The sequence below is a fragment of the Acomys minous genome, assembly GCF_964271855.1.
Source record: "Acomys minous genome assembly, chromosome: 11".
Lineage (NCBI taxonomy): Eukaryota > Metazoa > Chordata > Mammalia > Rodentia > Muridae > Acomys > Acomys minous.
The window spans coordinates 108,780,161-108,797,357 of NC_140492.1; positions in this window are offsets into that span (position 1 = coordinate 108,780,161).

The following is a 17,197-nucleotide window of genomic DNA, read 5'->3' on the forward strand; positions in this document are numbered from 1 at the left end:
AAGTGGGGCCAGCTCATGAGGTCTTAACAGCTCTTGTTGGTATACTTACATTGACTGAAGGCAAAATATCTGCATTGTAATTCTACTCAGGAGCACTGGGCACAACATCACACTGCCTGAGTCCCTGCGCACGTGTGGAGAGCAAGGTTACTCTGAAAAGAGACGTAATTTTCCCATCCAGGGTAGCTCATTATTTTGATAGCTGTGGGCACACAAAAGGAACCAGGCGTCGTTGTTGGCTGCAGGTGTTCTTTGGAGTGTGCAGATTGGCAGGGTCTGGATGGCGAAAAACTTACACGCTTCCTCTCCAAATAGAATCTGGGAAATCATCCAACACGTCCCACTTTCCTGAGAGGAAGCAAGATGTGGGGACAGGAAAGCTGTGTCAATAAGGCGCTGCGGCAAAGGCTCTCGTGATTGTTTTTGTATCATAAATATTCTGCAGTCCAGCTTTTGAGAGTTTGATTCCAAACAATTGTAATTTTCTGACATTCTTCAACCAAACTGTGGAGGGACTGGGTTTGTGGCCCTTTCTCGCAAAATCCTCTGAAAAACAACACAGAGAGGAAATTTCTTGACTGGAGCCACCCTGGTCAAACCACCAGCGCTAATTAAGATGTGGAAGACTGAACTTCCGCGCGTGATAATCAGCCCAGAAAGAAGACCATGTTGGCTTCTTGGGAGGAGTTTCCTACTGGAGTGCATACCTTCATGTCTAGGATGCTTCTGGGCATCATCTCCGAGGTAACCCATCCCACAATCCAGGGGCTATTTCCCCCCAGTTCCTCCCTGAGACTTCCAACAGACTTTAAAACTAACTCGCTGCCATAGCTAAGGCATTCAGGGAGCAGAGTTTCTCACGTATGACATTTATCCATTCTTTTCACGATGACTCAGGCTTATTTAAACAGCATGCCAATTCAACTCCACCAGCCCTTCCCCTTCTTCCTCTGGCTGTGATGGCCCCAGATGTCCTTTAGGTCATTTTCCCTCAGCAGTAGCAGCTGCTACATCCAGGTGACTGTACAACAGAGCAAAGAAAAGTGCCCTGCCTCTCACGTTCCTGCTACTGGGTTCTGTAGCTAAACTGAAAGACGGTTCAGGATGAAGACATGGCTCTCAGAACCCTAATCCTTAGGCTTGAGTTATCCTGGCAAAACTCCTAAATCAAAGCTGGGTCCACAGCAAGTTTGTTTCATTTTAAGGGCAACCAATGTGTCTTTCTCACCAGGAGGGAAGTTCCATGTCTTACTAGAGCCACTGAAAGGGGCCGGAGGGGAGGAGGGAGGGAAGAGGTCAAGGAGTGATGTCATTGTGGTAGACAGAGCTATTTCCTTGTTTTGAGGTGGGGCTTTGGCTATGTTGCTCAGGCTGCCATTGACCACGTGCACACAAGGCATCCTCCCATGTCCATCTCTCAAGCATCAAGGACTACAAGCCTGTACCACTGTAGAAATGTTGAAGAAGACTAGTGGTATGTTTGAGACCAGGCTCTTGCCTTGAGTGAGAAAACCTTGTAGGCTGGTTTGCCACTCAGGTTTCCCTGGGCATGCAGCTTCTCATCGGGTTTGCCCACGCTAGGTGCCATAGCTCAAAAGGAAGAGGATAAAGAACATAACAAAAGCAGACAAAAGTGGATGATGTGCTCATACTTCATATATAATCTTTATGTGACACATGGCCTTATAGTTTAGGTATGCATAGTCTAGGTTATGTAAGGTTTTGTGCTGTTGTTGCTCTGGAAATCAAACCTAGGGCTTTGTATTGGTTAAAGAAGCATACCGCAGCTGAGCGGTATCCCATCCATACGTCTCATGTTCTCAAGTATTTCATCTTCCACTCAATAGTGTTCTGTGCCTCTCAGGAATATGTGCAGCTATCTTAATTGTTATATGCCCGGAGTTCTATGACACACTGGGCATCAGAGACGTTCTGATCTTCAGAAAAGCCATCATTTGAAACCAATGGTTTCCAAGTGTAAACAAACACAGAAACAAAACCACAACCATTGATACATGATAAAGCAGAGGGAAAACCAGTTGCTGAGGTAACAAGTCCAGGTTTGGGGGAAAACCCTAGCAATGGGGCGTAATATAAAAGAAGTGGGAAAAATGAAATCTGTGCTATTTGTTATCATAACAACCTAGAGACAGAGAAGAAACTGTGTGTGTGTAACAAAATAAAATTTACCTATGTGGAATGCTGTATACAATGCACAGAGCAAGGAATTAGAGTTCTGTTGGCTAAGAGCAAATATATAGCCTGTACAAATGTAGCTAATTTATACTTTTATACATATTTCAATCTTGACACGATGAGCCCTAGCTCTGATACAAATTACACATGTGTATGTACACATACCTATGCATGTGTGTGTGAGTGTGTGTATAATATGTGTACATCTAAGTATGCACATTGTGCTCATCGGCTTTCTGTTACTTTAACAAAGCATTTACATGAGTCAATTTGAGCAAGAAAGCTTTATTTTGACTCACAGTTTCGGTGTGTTTGGGTCCGATGGGAGTGAGAACATGATGGATTGGAGAATGTGGTAGACAAAGTTTCTCTCTTCGTGATGTCTGTGACGCAATGGGCAAGGAGGGAGAGAATGTGCTAGATGGCCAACATCCCCTTAAGTGCCTTGCCCACCCTGACTTAAAACCTGCCATTGCCTGTACCGCTCAAGGGCTCCAGCACCTTTTGTAGCACCTCTGCTGTGGATCAAGCCTTTAGGTCACACATGGGCCTGTAGGTTACACTGACCCAAACCGCAGCGTGTGGATAGGTAGACATTTCCCACGCGAGCTCTGTTCCCCTGCCTTGTGACACTCCAACCCAGCAGGCGCTTATGTAAAAGGAATGCAGACAGTACAGACTTCGTAAGAACTCTCCAGACTTCTCCGCCTGCTTTAGTTTTGCCTCTGCCGTCTTCTTCCTGGCATGCTCCGTTCGCTCTGTGAGAGAACGCTGGCTTCATCGCCTTCTAAAGATGGTTCGATAAGTAAAAGCACTTGCTGTGTGAGCTTGGAGACCGGAGTTCAGAACCCTAGAGCCCAAATAAATGCCGAATAAATTAGTGAGGGTGGGTGATCTCTTCAAAGTTACATTGAGAAAAGAAAACGAGAGAACACCAGGCTCCTCACGGACTGGCAAGCCTGGTGCATGCAGTGGCAAACGTCAAGGGAACCTAGAAACATGGCGTGCGTGTACCTGTGTGAACACACGGGCACACACACACACACACACACACACACACACACACACACACACACACACACACCCCATACACACAAATAAGATGTTAAATGTCTAAAGAAAAATGACTGAAATTAATGATGAAAAATGAGCCATCCTACCGCATTCTGTACAACGGAATGCGCTTCTAAGTCTGTACACTATAAACACTTCCTCATCATCTCTTAGTGGTTCCTGGTTAGCTATTGGCTTTTGAATTTCTAGTTGTTGATGTAAGATAAAGTCAGCCCTGGGCTTGGGGGGCGTGCTTGTTCTGGTAGCCAATTATAACTTCTTTTGCAGAATGCACTTTGGTTTCTTCCTCCATTCTCCCCGTGAACTGCAGCCATAGCCAGACAAGACAAACGTGGATACATGGAGGACTATTCTAGCTGCTCGCCTAGGCACCTGTGCTTACTTTTGGAACTGACATAGGTACATAAAGAAGACTGAGCTGTTCTTCTTCTAGTTGTTTCTTTCCTTGTCTCTGAAGCCTTCGTTTCCTTTATGGCCTATTGGAGGAATCGATACCTAGACCTTCACAAGTGGGCCTGGGTGCTTCCTCTGTTTATCTGAAACAACAGAGATACAAAGCCCATTGTATGAGGATGGTACCTCCTACAGGATCTGTGTTATTTGGTTTTTAAGTGATGGGGGGTGGCATTTTAAAAAACGTTTGACAGCTTCATAAGTTTTATGAGTTTCCCTGATTTCATATTGCTTCTCCTTGCTCTTTCCTCATCCCTGTCTATCTTGCAATGGAGCCCCCCCCCTCACTGACCAAGTTCTCTCTTACTTTCACCTCTTCTTTCTGGGTGCCCTGTACCGAGTCTAATCGGTTTCCCAGCTGAGCATGGATGGTGGTTTACCAGAGGAATGGCGACTCACCATTGGCTTTACCGCTGAAGAGAATGACATCTTCTCCCCAGAAACTTTTAAACTGTCATAGTCCCTCAGGGAGGGGTGGGGCTCTGGGGCTCTGGGGCCCTGGCCAAGAGATTTACTTTTTAATGTGATGGAAGAATTGAACTTAATCCCCTGCCTCCTCTATGAGCAAGGGAAATGGAAAGAGCAAGATGTCATTGGTCTTCTGGCTCATCTTACAAACTTGAGTACCATCTAGCTGGTTCTGAACCACCTCGCTGGCTTGGCCAAGGTTTCTATCCAGCATCAATGCTCACCTTAACCTGGATTATATTCTCCATTTCCCAATAAATTACACATACTTCTACTAAAGAGGAGAGGCTACAGCCCAGAGGGCGCTGAATTTGAGGACAGCCTGGGCTATGAAGTGAATTCAAGCTCAGCTAAGCCAGTGGATGTAAGCCGGTGGGGATGCAGAGTCAGACCATCTCATCCCTGTACTCTGCTTCCCTGGAAAGGAATTGCCTCTCTGCTTTGAGTAGGGAAGAACATGCCAGCATGCTGTTCTAGAAAGGGCTACAGCAGATTTGAACACCTCTTCAACAGACAGAAAGCATGACCAGCTTCATCTTGAAATGTCAAGAACAGGTCTTATCTAACACTTGGTATTTCAGCGAGGTTTCCCGTAATGGGCTATGTCAGGTAGCATGGGCAGAGAAAGACACACTGGGAAAATGATACCGCAGTTTAGAGGGAAAAGCTCCACCCCCTGCCACATGTAAAGATGGAGGAACTCGTTCCTGCTAGGGCTTTACATTTATTTGTGCAGAACTGAAGAGATGGGTGGGTCTAGTTGCAAGGAAAGAAGATTAAGCTTCCCCTGACCCCAACCTGTATCTGGAGACCTCGTCTTCACATAGCCCAACCTCACGATAAACATGACTTTGTTTATAGTCGCTCTGCGGTTGACACTATCATTTGAACAGAGTGTGTCTAAGGATTTCCACAGTCCCTTTGAAGCTTTCTTAGCTATGATTTCATGTGCAGTGAGTCAGAGGGAGCAAGCAGGATCAGGAAGTGCTGAACAATAGGACTGGGAATAACCGTTCTCACAGGTTGAAGGCAGCTGATAAGGTCACAGGGTGGGGCCTCCCTCATCCTCCTAGCCTCCCCGGGCAGAGTCTGAGGCACGGCTAGCCTTTCCCATGTACACAAGGGTAGCAGCACAGGTGGAAAGTTGGAGACACAGGGACACCCTCTGCCCTTCATATTAGATTCTGATTCTGCACACGGGATGTCACACACACACACACACACACACACACACACACTTGACAACTACACCAACTTCCTCAAAGTCCTCATTAGAAGAATGAGAACAGGGTATAATCCTTGCCATTGGGACTCCAACAAGGAAAACAAATTACAAGTGTGTGTGTGTGTGTGTGTGTGTGTGTGTGTGTGTGTGTGTGTGTGTATGCACTTTTTAGAAATGTATGGGCCTAGAAGAGTAAACTAAGACCCAGTGATAGTTTGCCAAACTTTCAAGCTCTAGGAGGATTTTAATTGAAGAAAAGCTCATTTAGCTACAGTGTACCTGCCTCTAATAGATACAGACCTAGGTATTGATTTTTGCCACTAAAAGTATCATTGATTTCTTAGAATCCTCTCCAATATTTCTCAGTTAAGTTTCCTTCCATGTCAGTGAGAGCCCAACAGTGAATGAGACATACCCTGGCTGGGAACAACCTCAAATGAGGCTGAATGTGATTTGAAAAAAAAAAAAACCATATTGAATCAAATGCAACATATAATCAGCTCAATACAGTGTTCTCTGCAATACAAACAGCAGAGAATCAAGGTTAAGAGAGTCTTCCAGACTGCAAGGATTTGGTAAAGGCAGATGGAGATGAGAGTCTGGGTCAAGGAGTGTGTGAGAATGAGGCTAGGCCCAAAGTAGGAGTCAGCTTCAGGGCAGGGCCCGCAGCAGATAACCAAAGCATCTGCCCGATGCTGAGGCTCATGGATACCACCCAGCTGCGGCTGCCTGCTATTAATAACAGGTTCAGCTGCGGACTGCCATCCATCTTCGAGGATAAGATCAGGATGGCTCAGGAAATGGCTGTGAAGCTGTTTACTTTCTCATGACCTTTCCTCCTCAGTCGCCCAGCAGGTGCTGTCAGGGAGCTGGCCCAGAAGGGAAAAGCTCCAAACAACAGCAGCTAGAGATGATTTTCTCAGTTGATAACGATGGATCCCAGCCCTATGGACAGCTGCAGAGCAAATATCTTCAAGCTTGAGAGATGATGGGCGTCGCTTATAGAGCAGAACCTTGGTTCCCCATCTCCATGCACGGGGGAACGTGAAAGCCTCAACTTTGACCATTTTTTCCCCTCCAGATCCCCAGCCTACACGTGTGCCAATGTGACTGAGTGAAAAACGATTTGAGTCAAATAGTTCTGTCAAGATAAACTTAGTAAATTCCCATCTGTAGAATGAACTCTGAAGGCGCTTTCTCTCTGTAGAGATGGGCAGAGCAGAAAGCGAAGAGCAGTTTGGGGATGAAAAGTTGAGGAATATCGAATGGCTGAGAAACACTTAAAGAAATGCTCAACGTCTTTAGTCACCAGAGAAAGACAAATCAAAACGACTCTGAGATTCCATCTTACACCCATCAGAATGACTAAGATCAAAAATTCATGTGACACCACATGCTGGCGAGGATGTGGAGAGAGAGGAACACTCCTTCATTGCTGGTGGGAATGCAAACTAGTACAACCACTTTGGAAATCTATCTGGTGCTTTCTCAGAAAAATGGGAATAGGGCTTCCTCAAGACCCAGCTATTCCACTCCTTGGAATATACCCAGAAGATGCTCCACCACACAATAGGGACATATGCTCAACCATGTTCATAGCAGCCTTATTCATAATAGCCAGAACATGGAAACAGCCTAAGTGTCCCTCAGTAGAAGAATGGATAAAGAAACTGTGGTACATTTACACTATGGAATACTACTCAGCTATTAAAAACAAGTAATCCCAAAATTTGTGGACAAATGGATTGAACTAGAAATGATCATACTGAGTGAGTTAACCCAGAAGCAGAAAGACTCACATGGTATATACTCACTTATATCTGGACACTAGCCCAAGGGGCATGTCCCATGAAAGTCTTCACTTACCAGGAAAGTGAGACAGAGGGGCATCCTACTGGGAATCTAGATGAGAGAAGCATGGGAGAATGGCAAAATAGAAGGATCCAAAGGGTCCTAGAAACCTACAAGGAGAACATTATGACGGGCTGATCTGGGTCCAGGAGTCCTGCTCAAACTATGGCACCAGCCAAGGACAATATGTGCAGTAAACTTTGAACCCCTACTCAGATCTAGCCAATAGGCAGGACATTCTCCACGATTGAGTGGAGAATGTGGACTGACTTTCACACGAACTCTGGTCCCCCATATTTGACCACGTCCCCTGGAAGGGGAGGCCTGGTGGCACTCAGAGGACGCATAGCAGGGTACCAAGAAGAGACTTGATACTCTATGAGCATATACAGGGGGAGGAGGTCCCCCTCAGTCACAGTCATAGGGGAGGGGAGTAGGGGGAAAGCAAGAGGGAGGGAGGAATAGGAGAATACAAGGCATGGGATAACAATTTAGATGTAATATGAATAAATTAATAAAATATTAAAAAGAAAAGTTGAGAGCATGGTAGGAAGGTGGGGTGGTTAGGAATCAAGGATGGTTGGGCTCTGTTCACAAATTCATTTTTGCAACGTTGCTGCTCCAGTAAATTAAATTAGGAACATTTCCCTTCTGGTGAGTCCCTACAACTTCCCACGCCATTTCTACCAATCAAACCACTTTTTCCAAGGAATAACTGAGTATCTGGAGAAGAGCAAAGCTAGTAACAAACAGACCTTTGATAAGAGTGTGACATAATCAGTTCACAGAGCGGTTGGGAAAGGCTGGCATCATAACAGCAGCTACTAGGCAGGAGCTTCAAACTCACCCCCCGCCCCCGGGTGCTTGCACATTCTTAACGTGTGATAACAAACCTATAAGTGAGGGCAAATTTGTATCCCCACTGTTTTTGGTTGTTTTGTTTGTTTGGGTTTGTTTGTTTGTTTTGAGGAATCAAGCCTAAGGAAGATACATAATTTCCTTAACTTGGTCTGGATGATAAAGTGGCTTGAGAGGACAGCAGGCGCAGACCCATGGTGGAGGCGGAAGTTTGAATCCAATACAAAACACTTTGCCTTTGCCTTCATTCTTCCTGAAGGGAGCACTCCTTGGGAAGGAAAAAAAAAAAAAGCCTTTAACCTCCAGCGGATTCATGTGGATGTCTCAGATCCTTTTCTGTACATTGCAGAAGGCAAAGGGGGTCTCTGGGAGACAGGGAAAGTGAAAGTGAGCACCGTGTAGTGCCGAGGAGGAGAAAGGGCAGGGCGAGCTGAGAGGCAGCCTGGAACAGGAGGATAAGCCTGGCTCTGGTCTCCGAAGAAACTGCTGCCTTTTGAATCTTGCTCAAGGCCATCTTAGCAGATGCTACTTAAAATTCATTTATTCATTTTCCAGATGCCTAAATAAATCACACAAAACAAGGCCACTATGGCCTGTTTAAGGTGATACTGCCTCTGTTTATTAATCATTAGTGCGTTATATTTGAAAATGCCTGTTTGCAGAGTGCTTAGTAAGGGAAAGAAAAATCAGGAGGGCAGTGGCGATGCTCTCAGGATTCTACAGTGCAGATGTTCCGGGTGCAAAACTGACAGTAGTAACTGAAGTGTTTCCACACATCACGCAAATAGTCCTTTACTAATTTATGGTGTATTCTCTTTCTTTTATTTCATAACTATGTTTTTTTTTAAAAAAAGAGGAAACTATTGTTTTCTCTTAATGTAATTTTATTTAGTTAAAACTCTAGGTCAGCAGAAGGGAAAGTGACGTTAGTTTGAAATTCCTGCAAGTCCCCCAGTGAGATGAGCATCACAGCGATAGAAGCGCTCAGTGTGGTGTCCTGAGTCAAGCGAGGTTTACTCTGACACACACAGAATTACTTTTTTAATCCTTAAAATCATCAAAAATGAGTTTTTTTCTAAAGAGAATCAAGCCTTTCTTGAATAGCTGGACATTTCATAACAAATGGATAATTTGAAAACTAGTTAAATAAGTCAGTACAGCAGCGACTGGACTTAGTTTTACATTTATTTATTTTACTTTTATTTATTTATTTATTTATTTACTTTTACTATAATATATTTATATACTATATTATATTATAACATATGAATTATGGGAATATTATAATATATTACATTACATGTAATATATTATAAGGTTACATTTTAATATAATATATATATTTATATATGGCATCTCTCAGATTACTCTTACATATCTATATATGAATGTGGCATAGGTATTAACAGGAACTAAAATGTTTTAAGGGTCATTAGTCATCTAATTTCTTGTGGCCTCACCCCCAAAGGGTCTGGAACAGTGGATTTTCTGAGTCAGACTCTGTATTCTGATATGAATTGTGTGGTCTTCCAATGCCTTAGTCTCTGAACCATTACAACGATTATTTAAAATCACAGATTTGGAGAAGTGATTGAATAAGTTGACATTAACATCTAAGTTCAGAGTATTATCTTTTAATTTTCCTCGCTTAAGGGTAAAGACGTAGCTTAGCCCTTAAGAGCACCCACTGCTCTAGCAAAGGGCTCAGCTTTGGCTCCCATTTCCCAAATAGTCCAGTTCCAGGGGATCTGATCCACTCCTCTTGCTTTCACAGGCACCTACATACACATGATTCACGTAAACTTACATAGGCACACACATATACAAGATGGTACATGCCTTTAATCCCAGCACTCGGGAGGCAGAGGCAGGCAGATTGCTGTGAGTTCAAGGCCAGCCTGGTCTACAGAGTGAGTCCAGGACAGCCAAGGCTACACAGAGAAACCTTGTCTTGAAAAACCAAAAATTAATAATAATAATAATATGGGAGTGATCTACGAATATCTGATTGGATTTAAGTCCCACTTCATGAGACGGAATCCATACCTGGATTTGCTCAGGTGGCCAAGAACTTGAGTCTAGATAGGGTGGAGACCTAGGGGAAACCCAACTACTCCTGCTTGCTAAAGTCGATAAAATGACTCCTAATGACATTCTGCTATATTCGTAGAGTAGTGCTTTGCTCAGTCATCATCAAAGAAGCCTCCTTCTGCAGTAGATAAGAACAAAAACAGAGACCCACAACTGGACAAAGCGCAGAGAGTGAAATACCTTTGAACATCCAGTCCTAAGTGGGGTGTCTTTATCGAACCCTTCTCCTGAGAGCTCAGGAGACCCTGCAGAAGAGGAGGCAGAAAGTTTGTAAGAGCCATAGGGGACAGAGGACACCAACGAGACAAAGGCTTCCAGATACACCAGGACTGGTGCATCACGAGACTGCACATCATGTTCAGCCTCTGAGCATGTCTAAGCCCGATGGAGCCCAGTGCCGAGAAGGGAAGGGCACACGAGCCCCCACCCCTAACCCAGAAGCTGTCTCCAGTTGATAACCGCTCGCTAAGGAAAGATTGGTTTTCTCCCACAGAGGCTCACAGGGTGTCCAAGCCATGCCTTAGGACGGGCACATGCCCAGCAGTAATTGTCTCATAATGCTTTGTTTGGACATTATTTTTATTTTACTATTTTTGCCTTAAAATTACATTCTTTTCCTTTCAGGTCCTTTTTCATATATATCATGTCCTCTAGTGTTAGATTTTTATTGGATTTCTGCGTGTGTGAAAACGTGTGTCTCTGAGTCTGTATTTGTTCCTTGTGTCTTTCCTTTGATGCTTCTTCTGGTAGGCTCATTTGCTTCATCCTATTCCAGGTTGTTTTTGTTTTTATTTTATTATTACTTTTAGATGCCTGTTTGTATTATAATGACAGGATGGGACTTGGGTAATTGGGAGTTATGGTGTATTTGAGAGAAGGGGAAACTATAATCATAATATATTGTATGAAAATAAATCTATTAGTAATAAAGTAAATAAATGGTAAAAAAAAAAAAAGAATCCAAACTCTCCTAAATTAAAAAAACAAATTTTTAAAAATTTATTTCTTTTTATCTCCAGCTTAAAGTTTATTTAAGGAAAGATTCTTTTAAAACTAAGAAAGCAGTAATAAGAAAATGATGTTTATCCTATACTAGATGGCTAAAATCTGCTTATAAGTGAGTACATATTATTGTATCTTTCAGGGTCTGGGTTACCTCACTCAGGACAATCTTTTCTAATTCCATCCATTTGCCTGCAAATTTCATGATTTCCTTGTTTTTAATAGCTGAGTGGTATTCCATTGGGTAAATGTACCACAGTTTCTTTATCCATTCTTCAGTGGAGGGACATCTAGGTTGTTTTCAGATTCTGGCTATTAAGAATAAGGCTGCTATGAATACAGAAGAGCAAGTGTCCTTGTTGTATGGTAGAACATCTTTTGGGTATGTGTCCAGGAGTGATATAGCTGGGTCTTGAGGTAGAGCTATTCTCAATTTTCTGAGAAAGCACCAGATTGATTTCCAAAGTGGTTGTGCAAGTTTGCCCTCCCACTGGCAATGGAGGAGTGTTCTCCTTTCTCCACATCCTCGCCAGCATGTGCTGTCACTTGAGATTTTGATCTTAGCCATTCTGACAGGTATAAGATAGAATCTCAGAGTCGTTTTGATTTGCATTTCCCTGATGACTAAGAATGTTGAACATTTCTTTAGGTGCTTCTCAGCCATTTGAAATTCCTGTTGTGAATTCTCTGTTTAGCTCTGTACCCCATTTTTTAATTGGATTATTTGGTTTGTTGGTGTTTAATTTCTTAAGTTCTTTATATGTTTTGGATATTAGCCCTTTTTCAGATGTAGGGTTGGTGAAAATCTTTTATCAATCTGTAGACTGCCATTTTGTTCTATTAACAGTGTCCTTTGCCTTATACAAGCCTTTCAGTTTCAAGAAGTTCTATTTATTAATTGTTTATCTTAGAACCTTAGTTATTGGTGTTCTGTTCAGGAAGTTGTCTCCCATGCCAATGAGTTCAAAACTGATCCCCACTTTCTCTTCAAATAGATTTACTGTATCTGGTTTTATGTTGAGGTCTTTGATCCACTTGGACTTGAATTTTGTTCAGGATGATTAACATAGGTGTATTTGAACCCAAGGGAAGATGTTTAAATCTCACTCAGAAGGGGAAATAGAATAGACAGTGGAAGTAGTAAAGAGAGAGAAGAAGGTAGGAGAGGGGGCACAGAAAGAAATGAGAGTGGACATCAGACCTGGGGAGGGGTGGGGGTGAGAGGACAGAGGGGCCTGCAGAGAGAAGAGGAACCGTGGGCAGGGGCATCTTTGTGGCAAGCTGGAGACCTAAGACAAGGAGGATATGGGGGGGTGACTCCTAGTAGTCAGGGTCATAGAGACTGAAGAGGACACACTTTTAACCAGACAGGACTCCTAGTGGAGGGAGGGTGGGAACACCAACCCACCCACAAAAACTTTAACCCAAAAATTGTGCTGCCTACAAGATGTGAAGGGATAAAGATAGAGCAGAGATTGAGGGAATGTCCAAACAACGCCTGGCCCAACCTGAGACCCACCCCATGGGAGAGAGCCAACCCCTGACACTGTTAATGATACTCTGCTGTGCCTGCAGACAGGAGCCTAGCATAGCTGTCTTCTGAGGGGGTCCACTCAGCAGTGGATCAAAACAGATGCCAAACGTTGAGTGAAGTGGAGAGAATCCTGTGGAAAAGTAGGGGGAAGGGATAGAAGGACCTGGGTGGGCCTGGAAGGAGAGGAAGGAGGGGGCTATGATCAGGATGTAAAGAAAGTAATAGAATCATTTAAAAAAAAGAAAATGATAAGTGTTCTTCTTTCTCTTAACAAATCTAGACCTCTTTATGAGCAAAACTGATCAAATAAATTTCAAGACTTTATACTTTAGTATTTACCATGCTAATTGACATGATGTAGGTTTTACTTCCATGTGTGGAATGCCCCCCCCATACACTTCTGTGCTGCAAGTCAGAGTTCCTTAGCATTCATGTTTCGCAGAGTCCTGAGTGTCACAGTGTGCTGTGTTCACTTCTTCATGAGGTCGTTCTTGTCCACCAATGAACACGTAACTCACACCTCACCCATTTCACAATTGGCACTTAAAAGATGGGAAGATGAACAATGCTTGCTCTCTGATCCCAAGATTGCTCAGAATCTGCCAGTTAAAGGAAATGTGCAAAGGAATAGGAAGGAACATGCTGTGACGCTCAGAGGTCACCGAGAACACAGAGTAGGCAGAGTTTTCTCCATAAATACATTTGTACAGATGACTCCCCTTGGAGAGATAGGATTTCCTAACAAGACAAAACAAGAAAAACCAAACAAACAAACAAACACCGAACCATGTTTCTACAAATGTGAGTGGCTTATAGAGCTAAGCTTTCAGATTGTTGTATTAGTCGATGAAATGATGAACCCATTACAGCACTTTCCAGCAGTGCGCACTCCAAGGTTGTGCCAGCCCATTAGCTGTGTTACTTTTCACTGTGGAGAATTTCTTTATTCCTCAGGCAAACTGATGACACTTTCTTTGCTGTTGAACACAAGGCATGCTTCCATTTTAGCAGCTCCAACCTATAAGCACTTACAAAGCAAAGATCTGCTCTTCATCCTTAGGTAACTGGTTTCCAGGAGGTAGATAAGATATCCAAATTACCCACCCATCTCCCGCAATCAGCACACTGCTTTGTCCATCATAAGCACCCAAGATGAAGCCCTTAGTTGAAGGAAAGTTATCTTTATGTCCTAACTTTTAATACTTCCAATATGTTTCACATGTAAATATCAATATTAATTATAAAATCAGTATCTATAATGCTTAAATCTTATTTTAAATAGAGATTGTTTTTATTTTTTATGAGAACTAGTTCTTGGTGTCAGCACTTACATTCTTTGAATACGCTCCCTCTATTTCCTTGATCTCCGTTCCATCAGTAAAGTTTATTCTTTGAGTAAGTAAAAGGGTGCAGTGACCATCACTCTATTTTAACATTGCAGAGTGTAATTTCTAAAACAGCCTGCATTACTGTGTCCCTTGATGTCAGAAAAAGATAGGTTAAAAAGTATAGACAGAAATAAAAGGGAGAAAAATAAAGGGGGACACTAATATACAAATGGGGAAATCATACTGATATGATTCCACATTTGCCTGGTGAGAAAGTATGTTTAACTTTGACCTATACACTTGGCCTACATTTTTATAAGATTCTGAATTTTCCTGAAGAAAGACAATTGAGCTGTGACCTATAAAGTTCTACTCCAAAATAGTGTAAGGGCCTGTGAGGTAGATCTTTGGATAAAGTTGATTGGATCCCAAGCCTGCTGAGCTGGGTTCAGTGCGTGGGATGCACATAAAGAGGAAAGAGAAGATGCAATTCCACAATACTGTCCTCCACACAGTACTGTGGTATTTACGACCACACACACAATGCACACACATGCACACCTGCACGCACATATTGAAAGAGGGCAGGGTCAAATCTGTTCTGCAAAATTATAAAATAATAAGAGATTACTTTTCTTTCTTTTCTTTTCTTTTTTTTGTATTATTTGTATTTTCTATTTCATAGAATTGGCTAATGGCAACCAAGTATTTAACATGACAGCTGAGGCAAGTAGAAGGTTCATTTTAGTTAGTTTATGACAGATCATAGAGGAAGTCAGTGGCTGGCCTGGGCAGAGGAGCTATGCATCCTTAAGGCTGCAGTCTCTAAAAGGTGTTGGCTCTTTCTATGTGATGACAGCACATGGGATTTCATTTACCTTACTGGTACGTTTTCAACTGTGTAAAATGTAAGCTACATCTGCATTGAAACGGCCTAAGAGCAAGCACTGTAGTGTCATGAGACAGGAGGGTTGCCCTGGAAACATTTCCTTTTGCAATTGTGAAACTTATAAGTGCAGCCCAGCAAACCCCTCCATCTGAGGAGTGGGAGCTTACAAAGTCACGTGGCATCTATACTTATCCACAATGTCACCATTTCCATAGATGATGTCACTGAAAAGTTTGCATATGTCAGCTGAGACTGGTCAAGGGGACATTAAGATATAGCACCAGGGACAGATATGAGGAAGTTTGAGGACATGCTTATCAGTTGGGTGTTTGAGAAAGAGAGGCTGAAAACACAGCTTCCCTCAGGGAGACAAACATGTGCTCCCTTATTCACAAATATCTTGGTTATTCTCGGTCATGTGGCTGTGCATACGGAGGAAAACAGGAAAAAAATGTTGCCATAGGAAATATACCATCTGTTCCCATTGTGTCTGAAGGTGAGACATTTGCATGTAGATGTTTCATCACATGAGCCGTGAGCATCACACGATATTTAGGTAGGGTTCCGTGATGATGCCAACTTGAATAGAGAATGTACAGCCTAGCCTAGCTGAGAGCCCAGGAAGAAGCTGTCATTTCATCTTAGTTGTGATCCCTCTGGTGCGTGGTTTAGAACCCGTGGCTTCCTCGCACGTTAGGTGGCCCATTGAGTGGCTCAGTAAGGAAAGGCCCTTGCCACTAGCCAGGATTCAGTCCCATCCCTGCGACCCACATGGTGGTAGAAGGAAAGAACCACTCCTGAGAGCAGTCCACTGACGCCACCAGAGCATGCATAAACTAATTCATTAATAAACACTTTAAAGAGAAGTGGATGGAAGCTTCTTGTCAGTTAGAATATTGAGTTGAAGACTTCCAACCAGCTCCTGTGGCCTTAGATGGAGCTGAGCCTCGGTGTCAACTGGACAGATTCTGAGTTTCTTTATTTTAAGTTCACAGCGGTACAGCAAAACAATCGATCTTACTGGCGATGTGTAAGCAGCAATTGATTTTATTTTAGATTTTTTTTGTTTATTAATGTATAGAGCCATGGGCTTCACTGTGTAATTTTCGTATGTAAGTTGTTTCTGTTGCTCTCCTTTGCCTCCACCTTCCTCCCCTTTGCTGCCGCCGTCCTTCTTTCCCCATGGATTGCATTGCACCCTTTCTTTAAAACAGCTGCTCCCTTCTGCTTTATACCATACTCACCCCCCTTATATAGTTACATCCATATAAAAATATAAACTAGGATCTGTACATGACAGACAGCATGCAGTGTCTTCCTGAGCCCAGGTTACCTCACTTAACACAGGAGTGTCTAGATCTGTGCATTTCCCTCCTTAATTTCATTTATCTTTGTGGCTGACTAACATTCTGATATGTTGATGAACCACATTTTCATTCTGCATTCATGTAACAAGAGGATTTTGTCACAGTTCTAGCAGCTGGCACCCGAGCTCAGAGTATCAGCACAGTACAAGGAAGGGCTGGTTTCCTGTTCAGATCTGGCTGTCTTCTTCTTATGCCCTCCCAAGCTGGAAAGGGTGAGGCAATGCTCTGGGAAAGACACGAATTTCGTTCAAACTGCCTGTGTCTTCACGACTTCGTCACCCGCTAAGTGACCCTACAAGCGCCGTCACAATGGAGATTAAGTTCAACTTTGGCATTTGGGAGGGGCAGGAAACAGGTTTAAAGCCCCTCTGGTTGGTGACATCTTGGTTGCTTTGGAAAGCTAAGCGCTTGGTTCCTGTGACGTCACAGCACAAGGAAGAAGTAAAGCCCTACCCAAGACAGCTGCTTCCGCATGCCGCAATTGAAGTGCGTCCATTTGAACGATGTTAACAACATTGTGCTTCATCCATAAAATCCAACAGAACAAAAAGATTGCTCACATTCATCTCAATACAGGAGAGTGAGACTCCTGTATTGTATTGAGACAAACTGAGGCATTTGGTATGTATAAGAGAGCACTGCAGACACTGTAGATATATTCTCAGAGTTTACAGTGGAATGCAGAAAATAGAAACTACACAGCAATTCATACATAGAATATACAGTGACCAAGACACACACGTGTGTGTGTGTGTGCGCATACACAGACACCCCATAAAGAAGTAAAAATGATATGAAGCAAAGGGTGAATTTAGAAGCAGGAGGCTGTGAAGGATCTTTCTGGGGAGGAGACTTCAAGGC